This window comes from Procambarus clarkii, chromosome 45 (assembly GCF_040958095.1).
Source record: "Procambarus clarkii isolate CNS0578487 chromosome 45, FALCON_Pclarkii_2.0, whole genome shotgun sequence".
Taxonomy (NCBI): domain Eukaryota; kingdom Metazoa; phylum Arthropoda; class Malacostraca; order Decapoda; family Cambaridae; genus Procambarus; species Procambarus clarkii.
Genome location: NC_091194.1, coordinates 765,309 through 786,705, shown reverse-complemented (window position 1 = coordinate 786,705; position 21,397 = coordinate 765,309). Strand labels below are relative to the sequence as shown.

Sequence of the window (21,397 nt, the reverse complement as noted above, 5' to 3'; positions counted from 1 at the left end):
GGAGACATCTCCCGTCACGCAGGGTGCAGTCGCACCTCCACAGATCTCCAGTATCATCTTTTGATACTGGTAATGGCTCAAAAGGGCCTCCACTTACTGGCTATTCATGCCCGTGCCATGTCTTGGGTGGCTTAATCTTCATCTTCATCTTTGGAAGTTCCTCATTTCGCACCGGTGTGTACTCACCTAGTTGTGCTTGCGGGGGTTGAGCTTTGACTCTTTGGTTCCGCCTCTCAACCGTCAATCAACTGGCGAACAGATTCCTGAACCTAATGGGCTTTAAATCCATGTTGTCCTGGGTTGTGTAATTCATTATTTTCCCTAAAACTAGAAATTTGATTCCTAATCACTCTTTCCAAAACTTATATTATGTTAGTGCAACTGGTCTATAATTTTTTGCCAGAGCTTTACTAACCCCTTTGTGCAGAGGAGCTATATCTGCAGATTTAAGTGCTGCTGGTATCTCTCCCTGTATATATATATATATATATATATATATATATATATATATAGAGAGAGAGATAGAGATAATATAATTTACTACAAGCTTACCTTAGGAACGAGAACTTTAAATCCCTTCGGATGTCTTACCTGTAAAACAGAAGGAAACACCCATTAGACCACAATTTTTAATTCTAGATTTTCTAATCAATAAATCACATAATAATGTTTACAATCATAAACACGTGACTTATAGACGGAGGCGTGATAAAACAATCATCTTCTAACAGAAGGCAGATATAAGCAACCATACCATAAGACCAAATACCATCTTGTAACTACATATAGATATATCTACCATACCCCAGGACACGGTACCATCTTGTAACTACATATAGATATATCTACCATACACCAGGACACGTCATCATCTTGTAACTACATGTAGATATATCTACCATACCCCAGGACACGGTACCATCTTGTAACTACATGTAGATATATCTACCATACACCAGGACACGTCATCATCTTGTAACTACATGTAGATATATCTACCATACCCCAGGACACGTCATCATCTTGTAACTACATGTAGATATATCTACCATACCCCAGGACACGTCATCATCTTGTAACTACATGTAGATATATCTACCATACCCCAGGACACGTCATCATCTTGTAACTACATGTAGATATATCTACCATACCCCAGGACACGTCATCATCTTGTAACTACATGTAGATATATCTACCATACCCCAGGACACGGTACCATCTTGTAACTACATGTAGATATATCTACCATACCCCAGGACACGGTACCATCTTGTAACTACATGTAGATATATCTACCATACCCCAGGACACGGTACCATCTTGTAACTACATGTAGATAAATCTACCATACCCCAGGACACGGTACCATCTTGTAACTACATATAGATATATCTACCATACCCCAGGACACGGTACCATCTTGTAACTACATATAGATATATCTACCATACCCCAGGACACGGTACCATCTTGTAACTACATATAGATATATCTACCATACCCCAGGACACGGTACCATCTTGTAACTACATATAGATATATCTACCATACCCCAGGACACGGTACCATCTTGTAACTACATATAGATATATCTACCATACCCCAGGACACGGTACCATCTTGTAACTACATATAGATATATCTACCATACACCAGGACACGGTACCATCTTGTAACTACATATAGATATATCTACCATACCCCAGGACACGGTACCATCTTGTAACTACATATAGATATATCTACCATACCCCAGGACACGGTACCATCTTGTAACTACATATAGATATATCTACCATACCCCAGGACACGGTACCATCTTGTAACTACATATAGATATATCTACCATACCCCAGGACACGGTACCATCTTGTAACTACATATAGATATATCTACCATACCCCAGGACGCGTCATCATCCTGTAACTACATGTAGATATAGCTACCTAGTCAAGAGAAGCCAAGGTAGACTAACAGAAGGTGAGTTGGAAGGTGTGTAATGTGTGGGGTTGCGAGAGTGGTAGCTCTGGCACACAGGTGTGTGTGTGTGCCGCCCACTGCTGCCTCACCACACCTGCTCACCACTATCACACACTGCACCTCAATCAGACACGTATGCGTGCACACACACACACACACACACACACACACACACACACACACACACACACACACAATTAGGAAGTGATGTGGTGGAGGCTGACTCCATGCACAGTTTCAAGTGTAGATATGATAGAGCCCAATAGGCTCAGGAATCTGTACACCTGTTGATTGACGGTTGAGAGGCGGGACCAAAGAGCCTAAGCTCAACCCCCGCAAGAACAACTAGCTGAGTATACACACAAACACACACACACACCTCCCCGCCAGAGGTGGAAACAAATGTGCAGTTTCTTTCACCCTGATGCCTTTCACCCTCATCTAGCAATAAATAGGTACCTGGGAGTTAGACAGCTGCTACGGGCTGCTTCCTGGGGATGTGTGTGTGTGTGTGTGTGTGTGTGTGTGTGTGTGTGTGTGTGTGTTTCCTAGAAATATATATGTAGTAGATATAACAGGAAAAATAGATTGGTTAGAAAGGCGGGGTCCAGGAGCTAATAGCTCGATCCTGCAGTCACAAATAGTACAGTAAATACATTTGTATTTTTACAAATTTAGACCCACACCACTACATTACGTAGGGGGGGGGGGTGAGGTTCCATAGTGGTGGTGGTGAGGTTCCATAGTGGTGGTGGTGAGGTTCCATAGTGGGGGTGGTGGTGAGGTTCCATAGTGGTGGTGGTGGTGAGGTTCCATAGTGGTGATGGTGGTGAGGTTCCATAGTGATGGTGGTGAGGTTCCATAGTGGTGGTGGTGGTGAGGTTCCATAGTGGTGATGGTGGTGAGGTTCCATAGTGGTGGTGGTGAGGTTCCATAGTGGTGATGGTGAGGTTCCAGTGTTGGTGGTGAGGTTCCATAGTGGGGGTGGTGGTGAGGTTACATAGTGGTGGTGGTGGTGAGGTTCCATAGTGGTGGTGGTGGTGAGGTTCCATAGTGGTGGTGGTGGTGAGGTTCCATAGTGGTGGTGGTGGTGAGGTTCCATAGTGGTGATGGTGGTGAGGTTCCATAGTAGTGGTGGTGAGGTTCCATAGTGGTGATGGTGAGGTTCCAGTGTTGGTAGTGAGGTTCCATAGTAGTGGTGGTGGTGAGGTTCCATAGTGGTGGTGGTGAGGTTCCATAGTGGTGGTGGTGAGGTTCCATAGTGGTGGGGGTGAGGTTCCATAGTGGTGGTGGTGGTGAGGTTCCATAGTGGTGGGGGTGAGGTTCCATAGTGGTGGTGGTGAGGTTCCATAGTGGTGGGGGTGAGGTTCCATAGTGGTGTGGGTGAGGTTCCATAGTGGTGGTGGTGAGGTTCCATAGTGGTGGTGGTGGTGAGGTTCCATAGTGGTGGGGGTGAGGTTCCATAGTGGTGGTGGTGAGGTTCCATAGTGGTGGGGGTGAGGTTCCATAGTGGTGGGGGTGAGGTTCCATAGTGGTGTGGGTGAGGTTCCATAGTAGTGGTGGTGAGGTTCCATAGTGGTGGGGGTGAGGTTCCATAGTGGTGGTGGTGAGGTTCCATAGTGGTGTGGGTGAGGTTCCATAGTGGTGGTGGTGAGGTTCCATAGTGGTGTGGGTGAGGTTCCATAGTGGTGGTGGTGAGGTTCCATAGTGGTGGTGGTGGTGAGGTTCCATAGTGGTGAGGGTGAGGTTCCATAGTGGTGGTGGTGAGGTTCCATAGTGGTGGGGGTGAGGTTCCATAGTGGTGGTGGTGAGGTTCCATAGTGGTGTGGGTGAGGTTCCATAGTGGTGGTGGTGAGGTTCCATAGTGGTGGTGGTGGTGAGGTTCCATAGTGGTGGTGGTGGTGAGGTTCCATAGTAGTGGTGGTGAGGTTCCATAGTGGTGGTGGTGAGGTTCCATAGTGGTGATGGTGAGGTTCCATAGTGTTGGTGGTGAGGTTCCATAGTAGTGGTGGTGGTGAGGTTCCATAGTGGTGGTGGTGAGGTTCCATAGTGGTGGTGGTGAGGTTCCATAGTGGTGGTGGTGAGGTTCCATAGTGGTGGTGGTGAGGTTCCATAGTGGTGTGGGTGAGGTTCCATAGTGGTGGTGGTGGTGAGGTTCCATAGTGGTGGTGGTGGTGAGGTTCCATAGTAGTGGTGGTGGTTCCATAGTGGTGATGGTGAGGTTCCATAGTGTTGGTGGTGAGGTTCCATAGTAGTGGTGGTGGTGAGGTTCCATAGTGGTGGTGGTGAGGTTCCATAGTGGTGGTGGTGAGGTTCCATAGTGGTGGTGGTGAGGTTCCATAGTGGTGGTGGTGAGGTTCCATAGTGGTGTGGGTGAGGTTCCATAGTGGTGAGGGTGAGGTTCCACAGTGGTGGGGGTGAGGTTCCATAGTGGTGGGGGTGGCGAGGTTATATAACATTCGTCCTTGCGTGGCGGGAAGCCGTACCTCTGGCAACATGTTCCTCCTCCCAGACACGCTCACCCTTACCATCAACAAACCCGTAATTCTCATAACAATACTTCCTCATTTACAGACGTACTTTTTTGTAATATAAGGAATTTCCAGATACAATGGTTTCCAATGGGGCCGCTGGCAGTGTTGTCGTGGGGAGAGACAGAGCGGCAGGAGTGACTAGAGTGCGGGTTAATACCGGAGTTGGCAGCCACGGTCCATGGAAACAATGCAACAACTTTATGGTCATGTGGTGAATCATGGTGTACCCCGCTCCATACTATGGCTGCGACCCTAGACACACACACACACACACACACACACACACACACACACACAGAGACAGACACACACACACACACACACACACACACACACACACACACACACACACACACCACAGGGGCCTGGTAGCCTGGTGAATAGCACTAGGAAGTGATGTGGTGGAGGCTGACTCCATACACAGTTTCAAATGTAGATATGATAAAGCCCAATAGGCTCAGGAATCTGTACACCAGTTGATTGACGGTTGAAAGGCGGGACCAACGGGCAAAAGCTCAACTAGGTGAGTACATATACACACACACGAGCTAATGCTCGATATTACAGGCACTAATAGGTGAGGACAAATAGGTGAGTGCACATACACCTGTGTAGCCTTTGGGAACAAGAACAAAGAACCCTTCTATACGTAGTATATTAACCAACAGTATGCCATACCACGTATAATAAAGAATTCAATAATTGTTGAGTATGGTAAATGAAAATGATGTCTTGCCAATCCGTCTGTAAGGGATTGCTATGTTTTCTCTCTCTCTCTCTGAATATATATATATAATATAATAAAATATATATATATATATATATATATATATATATATATATATATATATATATATATATATATATATATATATATTTACAATCATACAATTCCCCGATAATGCTCTCAAACTTGACCAAAGTCTACAACAGAGGGCATCATGGCTCTTATATAATGGAGTTATTATAAGTTTCATTTGAGGCTTATATAAGTATTTGGTTGACAGTACCAATATGTATTGATGGACCACCAAAAAGTTGACGTTTTGTATTACAGAATTTGACCATATGGGAAACATTTTTTTTAAGCCGTAATAAGAATACAGAATGTAACTAAACTCTCCTAGCAATCCTAGTCCCAATACCTGCTATTTTAGGCCTAATATAGCACATATATACTAGGCCTAAGAATGTTTAATTTTTTTTTTGGCTTTATTTTTCCAGACTCTTATGTAATTAAAATTACAAAACATCAACTTTTTGGCGGACCATCACTACACAGTGATATTTCCCACCAAATATTTACAAAAGAAATTATGATTGAGAAATTTATTTAATTTCTGGGTTGTTATAGCAGCATCATACACCATTCCAGCTTCCTAAAATTATAGTACTTGTTGCAGGTATTTGGTCGAACACACACATATTGGACTGTTTGGATTCTCTGTCATCTGGCGTTGACTCAAAGGATCAATCTCCCCGCGGCCCGGTCTCTTGACCAGCCTTCCGGGTTGGTGGTCTGCTCAACCAGCCTGTTGGACGTGATTGATCGCAGCCCGACGTCTGAATCACGGCTGGGTTGATCAGGTATATTTTGGAGGTGTTTATCGAGTTCTCATTTGAACATCGTGAGAGGCCGACCAATATGAGTTGCTCCTATTCAGTTTCTACTTAAGCAAGATAAGGAAAAAAACAGTTACAGATTAAACTACCGTACATCTTTAGGATACTCCCTCCTCTCCCTCCCTCCCCCCCTTCCCCACAAAAAATGAATGACATATTTTATTTATATGTGTTTAAATGAATCCATTCTGTTTAAAGAGTCAACAAATACAAAAGATTCATTCAATCAACTGGACAAAAGCAAAGAGAATTAACAGGCGAAAACTAGAAACTTTTCTGCAGTTTAAGGCCTTTCAATCTCTGGAGGGATATTAAGGCCTATCAACCTCTGGAGGGATATTCAGGACTATCAACCTCTGGAGGGATATTAAGGCCTATCAACCTCTGGAGGGATATTCAGGACTATCAACCTCTGGAGGGATATTAAGGCCTATCAACCTCTGAATGGTTATTACGGTCTATCAAGGTCTGGAGGGGTTAAGGCCTATCTATGGAGGGTTTTTGCGGCCTATCGATCTATGCAGAGTTATTAATTTAAGGTCTATCATCCTCTGGAGAGTTATTAGGATCACAACAACAAGTTTACTGATCAACCAGCAAGTATACCGTAGTCCTTAACATAATCAGCTCTAAAGGGTAATCTCAGTGTGTATACACCGAAAGTGGGATAAACTTCTCTCTTGAATTTATCACTTGGTATACGTCATTAGTTTATGAGTAGTATACCACACTGATGACCTTGGGGGAGGAGCTAGAGTATACTACACTGATGACCTAGGGGGAGGTGCTTGAGTATACCACACTGATGATTTAGGGGGAGGAGCTAGAGTATACCACACTGATGACTTAGGGGGAGGAGCCAGAGTATACTACACTGATGACTTAGGGGGAGGAGCCAGAGTATACTACACTGATGACCTAGGGGGAGGTGCTAGAGTATACCACACTGATGACCTAGGGGGAGGTGCTAGAGTATACCACACTGATGATTTAGGGGGAGGAGCTAGAGTATACCACACTGATGACCTAGGGGGAGGAGCTAGAGTATACCACACTGATGACTTAGGGGGAGGAGCTAGAGTATACCACACTGATGACCTTGGGGGAGGAGCTAGAGTATACTACACTGATGACCTAGGGGGAGGTGCTAGAGTATACCACACTGATGATTTAGGGGGAGGAGCTAGAGTATACCATACTGATGACTTAGGGGGAGGAGCTAGAGTATACCACTGATGACTTAGGGGGAGGAGCTAGAGTATACCACACTGATGACTTAGGGGGAGGAGCTAGAGTATACCATACTGATGACCTAGGGGGAGGAGCTAGAGTATACCGCTGATGACTTAGGGGGAGGAGCTAGAGTATACCACACTGATGACTTAGGGGGAGGAGCCAGAGTATACTACACTGATGACTTAGGGGGAGGAGCCAGAGTATACTACACTGATGACCTAGGGGGAGGTGCTAGAGTATACCACACTGATGACCTAGGGGGAGGTGCTAGAGTATACCACACTGATGATTTAGGGGGAGGAGCTAGAGTATACCACACTGATGACCTAGGGGGAGGAGCTAGAGTATACCACACTGATGACTTAGGGGGAGGAGCTAGAGTATACCACTAATGACTTAGGGGGAGGAGCTAGAGTATACCACACTGATGACTTAGGGGGAGGAGCTAGAGTATACCACTGATGACCTAGGGGGAGGAGCTAGAGTATACCACACTGATGACTTAGGGGGAGGAGCTAGAGTATACCACTGATGACCTAGGGGGAGGAGCTAGAGTATACCACACTGATGACTTAGGGGGAGGAGCTAGAGTATACCACAGTGATGACCTAGGGGGAGGAGCTAGAGTATACCACAGTGATGACCTAGGGGGAGGAGCTAGAGTATACCACTTATGACCTAGGGAAGTTCATAGTCACCGCCCCCCCACCACCACCGCAACAACAACCACCACCACTACCACACCCACCCTCACTCACCACCACTACCACACCCACCCCCACTCACCACCACTACCATCCTCCATCACCACCACTACCACTACCACACCCACCCTCACTCACCACCACTACCACCCTCCATCACCACAACTACCACACCCACCAACCACCATCAACCAGGTATCAACCGTCGCCACTCAAAGAGAAACATCACATAACTACAAATTATTACCTATAAAATCCTCACCTGCTGGGCCCTCCCTTCCCAAGTCTATTTATGCTCACTAAGGTAACATAGGCCTATCCAAGATCACCACGATTATAGGCCTATCACAGATCACCAAGATGGCATGCCTTGCGGTTACCGTGCGTTGATTCTGGGGCTCAACGTCCCCGCGGCCCGGTCCCTGACCAGACCTCCTCTGGTAGGCCTATATTAAAATAGACCTCTCCTCATAGACGTATTCTAAATCACCAATTTAAATAGGTCAGATTACCAAGTTTACCTATAATTGCCTACGAACAGACTTATAAAACTCAAAGGCTATGCTGTCTCTATAAAGCTCTTTCTTAACTACTTTGCTGTTTTCACTGCCCTGTCTACTACCTTGCTAGTGACAATAGAGCTGTCTACTACCTTGCTAGTGACAATAGAGCTGTCTACTACCTTGCTAGTGACAATAGAGCTGTCTACTACCTTGCTAGTGACAATAGAGCTGTCTACTACCTTGCTAGTGACAATAGAGCTGTCTACTACCTTGCTAGTGACAATAGAGCTGTCTACTAATTTCTCTACTATTGGCATTTATGCTATTTTCAGGCTGTTGTTGTTGTTTAAGATTCGCAACCCGGAACAAAAAGTACCGAGTAGCACGGGCTATGGTGAGCCCGCAGTATTTTCAGGCGTATTAACTGCCTCACTATTTAAAGGCAGCCACAGAGCAATTGTTGGCGCTCAACCCAGATAAATAGAATCTACTAATCTTGTTGCTGATAGGCCTATTTATCCGCTATAGGCCTACTGATGGAGGGATTTTCGCGAAATTTAACGAGCCATAAAAGTGTGTGGGGAGGTGGTGGTGGAGCGAGCGCCCTGGTTGCTTCACTGACCCGACACGGGTTTACAGACTCTAGCGGTACTGAAGAGGGAGGAAGAGCAAGGAGATGATATGAGGTGAAGGAGGCAAGAGAAAGGATATGAGGTAGAAAGAAGAGAAAACAGAGGGAGAGAACTTGGCAACTATCCAGTGACGCCACTAGGGTAGAGAGAGAGTGAACAACCTTCCACCCCGCATCTCCCTTCTTGTATGGAGCCTTAGTGATGATGGTGCTACACTCTCAGCCCTGGCTGGTTTGTTGCTGCTGTTGCTGCTGTTGGTGCTGCTGTTGGTGCTGCTGTTGCTGCTGATGCTGTTGCTGGTGCTGCTGTTGCTGTTGCTGGTGCTGCTGTTGCTGCTGCTGCTGCTGTTGGTGCTGCTGTTGGTGCTGATGCTGTTGCTGGTGCTGCTGTTGCTGCTGCTGCTGCTGTTGCTGCTGTTGGTGCTGCTGTTGGTGCTGCTGTTGCTGCTGATGCTGTTGCTGGTGCTGCTGTTGCTGTTGCTGCTGCTGCTGTTGCTGCTCCTGTTGCTGCTACTGCTGCCGCCGCGTGGTAATTACTTACTACCACTGTTGTGACGTTAAGTGTGTTGATGGTGTTTTTATTTGTTTATTTTCACCCGGGCTTGGCGAGTAGAACAGCTCGCAGAACTCACTCCAGGTATACTCCAGGTATACTCCAAGTATACTCCAAGTATACTCCAGGTATACTCTCCGATGCCTTCCCTCCGTCTACCGTGCTCACTCCTCCAGTGTCTGGCACCACCACCCGTCACATCTCCAACCACTTGGACTAGACGGTAGAGCGACGGTCTCACTTCATGCAGGTCAGCGTTCAGTCCCCGACCGTCCAAGTAGTTGGGCACCATTCCTTCCCTCCGTCCCACCCCAAATCCTTATCCTGACCCCACCCTCCACTGGACCTGACAACCCCTCCATTGGACCTGACAACCCCTCCTTTGGACCTGACAATCCCTCTACTGGACCTGACAACCCCTCCACTGGACCTGACAACCCCTCCACTGGGCCTGACAACCCCTCCACTGGGCCTGACAACCCCTCCACTGGACCTGGCAACCCTCCACTGGACCTGACAACCCTTCCACTGGACCTGACAACCCCTCCACTGGACCTGACAACCCCTCCACTGGACCTGACAACCCCTCCACTGGACCTGACAACCCCTCCACTAGACCTGACAACCCCTCCACTGGACTTAACAAGCCTCCACTGGACCTGACAAGCCTCCATTGGACCTGACAACCCCTCCACTGGACCTGACAACCTTCCACTGGACCTGACAACCCCTCCACTGGACCTGACAACCCTCCACTGGACCTGACAACCCTCCACTGGACCTGACAACCCCTCCACTGGACTTGACAAGCCTCCACTGGACCTGACAAGCCTCCATTGGACCTGACAACCCCTCCACTGGACCTGACAACCCTCCACTGGACCTGACAACCCCTCCACTGGACCTGACAACCCCTCCACTGGACCTGACAACCCCTCCACTGGACCTGACAACCCCTCCACTGGACCTGACAACCCCTCCACTAGACCTGACAACCCCTCCACTGGACTTAACAAGCCTCCACTGGACCTGACAAGCCTCCATTGGACCTGACAACCCCTCCACTGGACCTGACAACCTTCCACTGGACCTGACAACCCCTCCACTGGACCTGACAACCCTCCACTGGACCTGACAACCCTCCACTGGACCTGACAACCCCTCCACCGACCTGACAACCCCTCCACCGACCAGACAACCCCTCTAGTTGCTGGCACCTGAATTTCCCAACCGAACCCCCACCAGCTGAAGTTCAACCGTCTATGGATCAACCCTCAATATCCTAGCCCCACTCTCCGCCCCCCCCCCTAGCCCCACTCTCCGCCCCCCCCCCATAGCCCCACTCTCCGCCTCCCCCCTAGCCCCACTCTCCGCCCCCCCCTAGCCCCACTCTCCGCCTCCCCCCTAGCCCCACTCTCCACTCCCCCCTCGCCCCAGCACCACCTTGGGTGTTGCAGTGGTCGGAGCAGCAGACGCCTCTACCCGGCTTCTAAGCCTTCCTCTTTAACAGTTCTCGATAGCCAATGACTCTGTGTCTCTCTCTCTTTGTTTCCGTCCCTCTCTCTCTGTCTCTCTTTCTTTATCTCTATGTTTATAATATATATCCTTGTATTTCCAATTAAAATATCCTACCCAACGAATTTATTTGAATCCTTAAACTACATACACCAAATTGGGAAGTACAAAAAAAAAAAATGGAAAATGACTGACAAAAGTGCTTTTTATCTGTATGGTGTTGGTTACAAACATTCTCTGGACTGATACAGACAGCAACTCATCGTTCAAAACATCCTCTCTATACAGCCTGTTTCCTTCTCTTGATTTGCGTCAACGTACAAAATACAAAGTGCTAATCAACCGTTACGCACCAACCCAAGAACCCACCTAACCTAACCCACCAATGTATAGAAAACGTGGATATTTGTGATACGTTACTTTTCAAAGTTAGTTTAGTTCAGTTCATTGATTATGCACCCCATACCCATCCTGTGGGCGGTAGTGGAAAGGGTTACAGAGGCACATAATGGGCTCAGGGACTGAACCCCACAATTCATTTAGCTAAGCAAGTTATAATCTTGATGAGCTAGTTACAAAATTCAATATAAGTCATCACATCAACAATGGGTTCGAGATCGACCTCAAGTACAGGTTCTAAATTAAGCAACTGACATATGTGGAGAGCTAGTGTCAAAATTTATATGTTTGTCCTGCACACCGCCCCCCATCCAGTGGGCAGCGGTGTACTTTGTAATCTGTACGTTGGGGGACTATAGCGTACAAAATGGGACGTACTGGTTAAGAGGACGGGCTGGAGAGCGTACACAAATATGTGCTGCAGGAGCTGTGAACACCCAAAGCAGTATGTACACAGCTCTACTAAAAGGAGCACAACAAAATGTGCAGCAACCTTGTCTGCCAGGAGGCCTGGTCGACGACCGGGCCGCGGGGACGCTAAGCCCCGGAAGCACCTCAAGGTAAGGTAACCAGATCAAGGCCTAAATAAGTCATCCTAGGCCTAATATTCGCAATCTCATGCAATTTATTACATGTACGTGCAATCTAGGCCTAGGAAAGTTTACGTTTGATTGTTGACTTCTTTGTCAAAGACCTTAAAATTAGTAATACAAAAAGTGGGACTTTTTGGGAGGGGGAGGGGAGGGGAGGGGAGATGAGGGGGAGGGGAGGGGAGGGGAGGGGGAGGGGAGGGGAGGGGAGGGGAGGGGAGGGGAGGGGAGGGGAGGGGGAGGGGAGGGGAGGGGGAGGGGAGGGGAGGGGGAGGGGAGGGGAGGGGGAGGGGGGAAGGGAGGAGTTGCAACAGTCCACATTGTATATATATTCCCTCCATAGTCGTTATACGTACTATCACTTTACTTAAGAGAGCCCTTAAGGATCGGTCTCCGTGATGGCCTGATAACCTGACGGGACAACACAAATAATGTGCTTCAAGTAACTTTTGACAAAAAACTTTCAAACTTACAAAAGACTAAGTTTCCCTTGATATATCTCCAGAACACACAGTAATGTATAGCTCAATACCTACTAGTTTTCAAAGCTAGCAGAATGCTACTTATTTCTAGTACAAAATATCTTGAACAACACTGATAACATTACAGACCAACCTTCAAAACATACAGTACAGACCTAACTTGAAATACAATACAGAGTAAATAGCAACCTTCAAACATACAGTACACCTCTGACCACTTGATTCTCCCAATTCAAACCGTTAAGCTACTCATTTTTTTTTATTAATACATGAGGTACATCTGCATTAGTGCAGCTACCCTAGACTATATGAAGTGGAGTACAGTGTGTCAAAAAAAGCTAACTAGGTGATGCTATAAAATCCCCATCACACAGGATGGTTAGTCATACAGAGGCATGTGATAGGCAGTCTGCACTGGCAGACTCCGGAAGCATTTTGAGGATATCATCAACACAAGAGTGAATAAGGCAGCAGTGGTAATACAAGTCCCCATCTCGCAGGATGGTTAGTCATACAGGGCCATATGTTTAGTAGCCTGCACTGACAAATTTTGGGTACATTGTGAGGATATCTTCAAGAATACGAGAGTGAATAAAGTAAGCTACTCAAGAAACGTTACACAGTAGTAGGAACAGTCTGAGGTTTTGAAAGCCACAACACCCAGAAATAATGTTCTGGAACTCCAGAATCAAAATTAGAAACTTTAATCGTAACAACTTGCATGAATCATTACAATAATGGCTGAACTAAACAGGTGTAGAGCAGTGTAAAGCAAACTAACATTTTTGGCATTAAGTGAGTAACATTTAGTTTACAAATTAAAAGGTGAAACAAAGTGTAGTTTACCATTAGACACGAGATAGACGGTGACACAATTTATATCACAGTAATAACTCAATTTGTCAGGGACAGGTAGCCTGTGATATATATATATACTGTAGGTTTGTATCAAGATCTCCAAGCTAGAACTACTGACCCTCCCCAGGATGCTACCCCCACAACAGTTGCCTAACTCTCGGGTACATATTTACTGTTAGGTGAACAGAGCATCAGATGAAAGGAACGTGCCCAACAATTTCTCTCGTGCTCGGGATTCCTGATTATGAGTCGAGAACGAAGCCAACTGTACTACCGAGACCCTGACGATGGTGGGAAGACAATTTGAGGAACTAATCTAAATGTATTCTGAATATACCTCGGTAATTTAATTCACATGGATCATTAGAGATTCGAACTCCGATCCTCAAAAGTACGAGACAGTTGTCCTACCATCTATACCATGGGCGCTCACAATACGGATCTCAGAGGTATCAAACTGGTACCCAACTGAAAATAAACCTTCCCTGGGGCGGTATTATTAAGGCATCTGAAAGTAACCCATTCCTTCTTCCTGGTCATATAAGAAGCCACATTTGCCTACGTACAAAGACTTGTAACATCAATCGAAGCCCACATTTCCTTGTTATATTCAATATTATTATTATATAATTTCAGAATTAAAAACAACATAGTTGAAACTGATTTTGCAGATCCCCGTCATTCATCAATCTACGTTTCAAAATAAAATAAAAATAATACTACGTAAAAAACAGGATTCTGACCACGAGTTCTTATTTCAAAATTTGACTAAAAAATGACCAACTTCTGTGTAATATTTGAAAAGATAATTTCCGGTATAGTTAGAGCAAACTCCATAGAAACATGTTCAAGAGTCGACATGTGAAATATTTTCCGGCATCGTTTTCAAGTGGACACAATTTGTCATAAATTGTAGGGAGAGCACATGGGGACTGGGAGGGGAGGGGGGGAAGGAGGAGGGAGATCATTTCTTACCAAGAGATGCCTGCACAAAGATGGCCGGACACTTCTTGTAGCTAACAACATAGAGAAAACACAAATGTTTTCTCATTTAGCGAGGTGTTTAGTGTTGAGGCGGTAGTATTGCTTGACGTAGCCTAGTGGGATTATAGGCGTCACGTGCAGTGGAGACAACTTCCAATGCTGACGTCGTCTGTCCAGAAGCAACTTTTAAATATTAAGCAACGAACCAGTCGCGTTGTGTACCTATCAATATCATCGATAGCTACAATGTGGTCTCGAATCAGTTTTTCCAGTGTGAGCGTACGCGCGCTCGCTCTCTCTCTCTCTCTCTCTCTCTCTCTCTCTCTCTCTCTCTCTCCCTCTCTCTCTCTCTGTCTCTGTCTCTCTCTGTCTCTCTCTCTCTCTCTCTCTCTCTCTCTCTCCCTCCCACGATGACACACACGGCTCTATCTCTCACATGCACACACATACCTTGTCTGGCTTCATCTGTCCAGTATACATCAATGACTATACCTTAGTGCTACCATCAAACAATCTACGTATAGACCACAGATGTTTAATAATCAATTTTTCCAATAAGCACTGGCTGTGTGTGCCTTACAAGCTGGCAGTTGTGGAGAGGGCCACTAGTGAGTGCCACCGTCGCTGCCGGGGGTTGACGACCTGACCTAGATAGTGGCACTTCCTCCACACCTCTCCTCCCCCAGGGCTCAATCCCAGCCTTCTCTCTCCTGTGACTCAACAACTGCCCTCTCCTCCCCCAGGAGTGAGCTACTGCCCTATCCTCCCCCCAGGAGGAGAGGGCAGCAGCTACACTGTGTTTGAACAGTAGTGTAGTGTTTGAACACAAACAAGTCAAATTTACATAATATAGGAAACTACACAGCATAAGGAGGAAGTAAACTATTATGTAAAACAAATCACATTAGCCTCACTATAGTTGACTCTCCATTAGCCTAAGAAAATTAACCTAAGATTGAACTTAGTAAAAATGAATTTAATATAATTGACCCAAACTAAGGTTAATCTCACCAAGACTAACAGAGCGGTACATTTGATCTGACTGGAACTGTTCTTATTAATAAAACTGGTCTCACAATTCCCGGCACTAAAACTTGCCTTCTTAAGACCTAGCGAAAATTAGCCTCATTAGCCTAAGGGTTTATCAAGAGATTAAGAGACATCAAGCACAACTAAGTGTTTGCGTTGAAACTAATCTTGAGATTAACAGGAGATTTGACACCTGTTTTAGCAGTGACCAACCCGCCTGTGACGGGTAATCACTGGCATAATTTCTTGCCGTGCAACGACACATGCAATCCAGCCTTACCTTGGTGAGTGAGGAGGATGAGAGTAGCAGCCTAGATGGTAGAAGGGATCAGCAGGGGTGGGCTGGTGTGTTGCAGTTAGGGGTCAGAGGTCACTTCTGTGCCCCAATGCCCACCTGGAGGGCATCCCAGCACGCACTACTGCCTCCACCCACACAGGAGTATCTGTAACAACGACAATAATTAAAAAAATGCATAGGCTCGGCTACACTTAAGACATGAAGGAATTAGCAGGAAACAAATACACAGGCTGGCCCTTTCTGGGAATCTTTACATTAACAACAAATATTTAGAACAATAAAGCCTATAAACAAGTATTATAATGACTGGCAGCAGCTCCTTGCATGTAAACACATGTTCCAACTCCATACAAAAATACTGAAGCAAGTAGAAGCTAACCAAAAACATCATTTAAATATAAAATTAATTATTGTATATAATACACACAAAAATTATTGAATACACAAATAATAATATTGTATATAATACACAAAATAAAATATTCGTGTTCGTATTCAATTACAAATAACACTAGGGCAGTCTACCAGCAAGCTCTAGTAGTATGGTCTACCAGCAAGCTCTAGTAGTATGGTCTACCAGCAAGCTCTAGTGGTATGGTCTACCAGCTAGCTCTAGTAGTATGGTCTAATAGCTAGCACAAGTAATATAGTCTACATAGCTAGCTCTCGACACACTGTGTAACCCTTCATATAGTCTAGGGCAGCTGTATTACTCTCCAGGTACCTTAGTATCACACAGCTGGACCTTGACACACACCATGTAACCTATCATATAGTTTTGGGCAGCTGTATAAATTACCAGGTATCTTAGTATCACACGGCTCACACGCTATGTAACCCTCCATATAGTCTAGGGCACCTGTATAGACGCAGCTGTACCGTGTTAATAAAAAAAATCGGTAGACGCATTCAAAACTTCACTTGGTATTTCTGTAGGGATGAACAAAAATTTAGGTCATGACTGACTTCAATAAAAATACAAATTTTCCTTACACAGCTGTCATGTCTAATGGAAGGCGTCCATATACTATTTCAGTTACATATACTGTATGTTATAATATTCCCTGATAGGCTGTATTAAACTGGTGTAAAGCAAACTTACCTTAATATAATAAACACAACTGTAATTTGCCTGGTTTTACCACACAGCCATTTGGATTTGGCCTGGCTATTCTAGAGTCATATATAATTTATCTAGATATACTTAGTCAAGTACGATATATTTGTTGATATGCTAAACAATTAATAAGAAGCATTGAGACAAAAAAAATCATGCAATCTAATTTTTCCCTGGTCTTTAATTAGAGAATTCTAAACTAGATTATATATATATATATATATATATATATATATATATATATATATATATATATATATGCAATTGACGATCACAAAACACTGATCATTTTATGCGGAAAATCCACAGAGAAATATGAAATGAGGTGTTTCTCATTTCATATTTCTCTGTGGATTTTCCGCATATATATATATATATATATATATATATATATATATATATATATATATATATATATATATATATATATATATATGCATGGGGAAATCTACTAATCTACTGTATACTGTTTTACAAGAGGAAAATTAGTGCAAATTTCCTAACAATTTTATTTGTTATATATATTTTTTTTAGTACAGCACTTAAGTTTATGCATTGATATGCTTGTTATAAATTGGACAATTCTTACACGAAACTTACGGGTGCAGGAATGTGCAACATATTCTCTTGGAGTTACAGCAAAAATCACTACAAGTTTTCTGTGATGGTGAGTGCGTCGGTCGGTTGGTCGTTCAGGTTAATGTGACTATTGGACGAGGAACTCTGCAAGACTCCACAAAACACGGGCTTCCTGTCCCAGATACGGTATCGCTTAAATATAAATTCGTAGAATACTTGAGAAGAGGAATGATGCCCGGGTGATTCCACCCCCCCCCCCCACACACACACACACACCCGACCAAAGAGCCAGAGCTCAACCTCCGCAAGGACAACTAGGTGAGTACACACACACACACACACACACACACACACACACACACACACACACACACACTCAGGCCACCAAAATGCATGTACATATTAGCAGGAGTGGCCGGTGGCGGCGGCGGCGGTACAGACCACAGTATTGCATGGGTCTGCTAACGACTTCAAACCTAAGTAATTAGTCCCGCAGATGTACGTCAACGGTTTTCGTACGCGCGTGTAGCTGGCGGCGCCGATGTCTTTTCTGATTGGTCAGGTCAAGCGGCCTTCTCATTGGTTAATTGAGGGCGCGTTGCCAAGTCTCCTCGGGTACGCTGGCTCCTCCGAAACCCACGCCCAACTCTCATGTCAATAATGTTTCATTACTAATACCCGCCTCTCATGTCTAGTATTTAAAATATAATGCGTAAATGAGTGTGAGGCAAGATGGCGCACCTGCCTCTCCCGCCCACAGCGACGCCCGCGCCCAGTAATGCCAAAAAGATCCCCAAGAGACAAGCCAATGACGTCACACATCTTGTATACGGTCTAACATAAAAACACTACAATTTACCGACTCTTCGTTTGGTTAGGATAGGATACCATTAAGCTACGTTAGGAGAGGATATTAAGAGATTAGAGTACATTTTTGGGATAGGCTAGGATAGATTTGTTTCAAGCGATGACGTTGACCGGCAAATGTTTCGGCGGATTTTGAACCCTCTCGGTAAAGTTGCGGCTCATTGGTGGCTTGGGTGCCAAGCCCAGCCATCGCCAAGCATTACCTAGACTCCCCCATCATCCTAGCAACAACTAGGGCGAGAGAGCCACACTATCATGATGAACAATAAAACACAGGAGCTAGATAAGAGCCCCCGGGAGGGTGAGCCTGGCTTCACGTGACGTAACAGGAAGCCATGCTGGCGTCCCTCACCCTACTACTACTACTACTATTACTACCTCGTGCCTCAATGACATAGTTACTGCTGCTTTTACACACACGATAACGTCAGTTACACACTTGGTAAATATTATAACTCCTTTTTTGACAGTGTTCACTCGAGACACTGAGTGAGACCCAGCTGAGTCTGGGTTCAAGTGACAGGATCAACAACCCCCACGGGGTTTCTTCCTGCTGGGGGAGGAGGGAGGGTTCTTTCTCCTGGGGGAGGGGGGTTTCTTCCTACTGGGGAGGGGTGTTTCTTCCTACTGGGGGAGGAGGTTTCTTCCTACTGGGGGAGGGGGGTTTCTTTCTCCTGGGGGAGGGGGGTTTCTTTCTCCTGGAGGAGGGGGGTTTCTTTCTCCTGGGGGAGGGGGGTTTCTTTCTCCTGGGGAGGGGGGTTTCTTTCTCCTGGGGGAAGGGGGGTTTCTTTCTCCTGGGGGAGGGGGGTTTCTTCCTACTGGGGGAGGAGGTTTCTTCCTACTCGGGGAGGGGGGTTTCTTCCTACTGGGGGAGGGGGGTTTCTTCCTACTGGGGGAAGGGGGTTTCTTCCTACTAGGGGAGGGGGGTTTCTTCCTCCTAGGGGAGGGGGATTTCTTCCTACTGGGGGAGGGGGATTTCTTCCTACTGGGGGAGGGGGGTTTCTTCCTACTGGGGGAGGGGGGTTTATTCCTACTGGGGGAGGGGGGGTTTATTCCTACTGGGGGAGGGGGAGTTTATTCCTACTGGGGGAGGGGGGTTTATTCCTACTGGGGGAGGGGGGGGGGGTTCATTCCTACTGGGGGAGGGGGGGTTTCTTCCTACTGGGGGAGGGGGAGTTCTTCCTACTGAGGGGGGTCTTCCTACCGGGGGAAGGTGTTGTGCATGCTGCTATAGCGGTACGTTCACTTACAGTAATATTATTACATTATGTACCCTTCCGTACATAATGTAAACAAAAACTTACATTCCCATAATCAAAAGTAAAAACATTCTTGAGTACATCTCTCCTAAGTACTTCAAACACACAGGAACATATGTTTTATTTACCTATTTGATTTAAGAGGAATTTGGACTATTAGTGACTATTAGGGACCTCGATACAAGTCTAACGTGTATGAATACACTCTGGCTGCCTGTCCCCAGACACAATGATTTATTAATTACTATCATTATTTGTACACTTTGTATATTTCATACAAGTGTACAACTCCGTATTTGGTAAAAATAAAATGAATTGTCCAGAGAACAAAATTAATGTTCAATAACTTAAAAATGTTTGTTATACCTTAAGTACAGTAATATATTTAATATGAATACTTCCTGCTACTCAAAAGTTTATAAAATATAATTCAATGCCACAAAACTATACATAAAGTCTAAATATTACAAATATTAATAAAACATTTTTATATAGAGTCGAACGATATGAAGGTTGAGTTCATTTTCATTGACTGACATGTTTATGTTCAATTTTTGCCAGCATAAGTGAAACAGATACTGTGTATATTCAATTGTTGCCTGCACAAATCTAACTGCTATTGTATATGTTCAGTTGACGCCTGCACATATACGGGGATCTGTGGTTTCTAAACCTTTTAAGAAAAATTATATTTCTTGTCCACTAAAGATAATAGTAATATATCCAAGTTTAAGCTAATGTAATATTTACACCAGAGTGCATGGAACACTGGAGGGGTACTGGTGGGTACGGGTACTGGTGGGCACGGGTACTGGTGGGCACGGGTACTGGTGGGCACGGGTACTGGTGGGCACGGGTACTGGTGGACACGGGTACTGGTGGACAGGGGGGTACTTGTGAGCACTGGGTATAGTAGGGTAGCTGGAGAATAAGAGGGATGGGGAAGAGCAGGGCACGGAAGGACACGGAGAGGCAACACATCAAGAGAACTGTGGTTGTTACCTTCACTTTTTATATGGTCAATCTTCCCACTGACCACACCACATTTTGCAGAGTGAAAATAACAGGGTACAAAGTGAGGAAGCTCCTGAAGCTATCACTCATGCATACATACATATGTGTTTATATATATATATATATGTCGTACCTAGTAGCCAGAACTCACTTATCAGCCTACTATGCAAGGCCCAATTTGACTAATAAGCCAAGTTTTCATGAATTAATTGTTTTTCGACTACCTAACCTACCTAACCTAACCTAACTTTTTCGGCTACCTAACCTAACCTAACCTATAAAGATAGGTTAGGTTAGGTTAGGTAGGGTTGGTTAGGTTTGGTCATATATCTACGTTAATTTAAACTCCAATAAAAAAAAATTGACCTCATACATAATGAAATTTGTAGATTTATCATTTCATAAGAAAAAAATTAGAGAAAATATATTGATTCAGGAAAACTTGGCTTATTAGGCAAATCGGGCCTTGCATAGTAGGCTGACAAGTGCGTTCTGGCTATTAGGTACGACATATATATATATATATATATATATATATATATATATATATATATGTCGTACCTAGTAGCCAGAACTCACTTTTCAGCCTACAATGCAAGGCCCGATTTGCCTAATAAGCCAAGTTTTCATGAATTAATA

The 21,397-nt window shown here is 45.0% G+C and overlaps 1 long non-coding RNA gene across 2 annotated transcripts in view; it reads right to left on the bottom strand.

Moving 5' to 3' along the window:
- The window catches only part of LOC123769973 (uncharacterized), a 146,432-nt gene that overhangs the window by 101,320 nt on the left and 23,715 nt on the right, over positions 1-21,397 (bottom strand). For both annotated transcript variants that reach the window (XR_011222075.1, XR_011222074.1), the window contains exon 2: positions 15,905-16,067. This is a non-coding gene — a long non-coding RNA (uncharacterized lncRNA). The remainder of the gene's footprint in view (positions 1-15,904; positions 16,068-21,397) is intronic.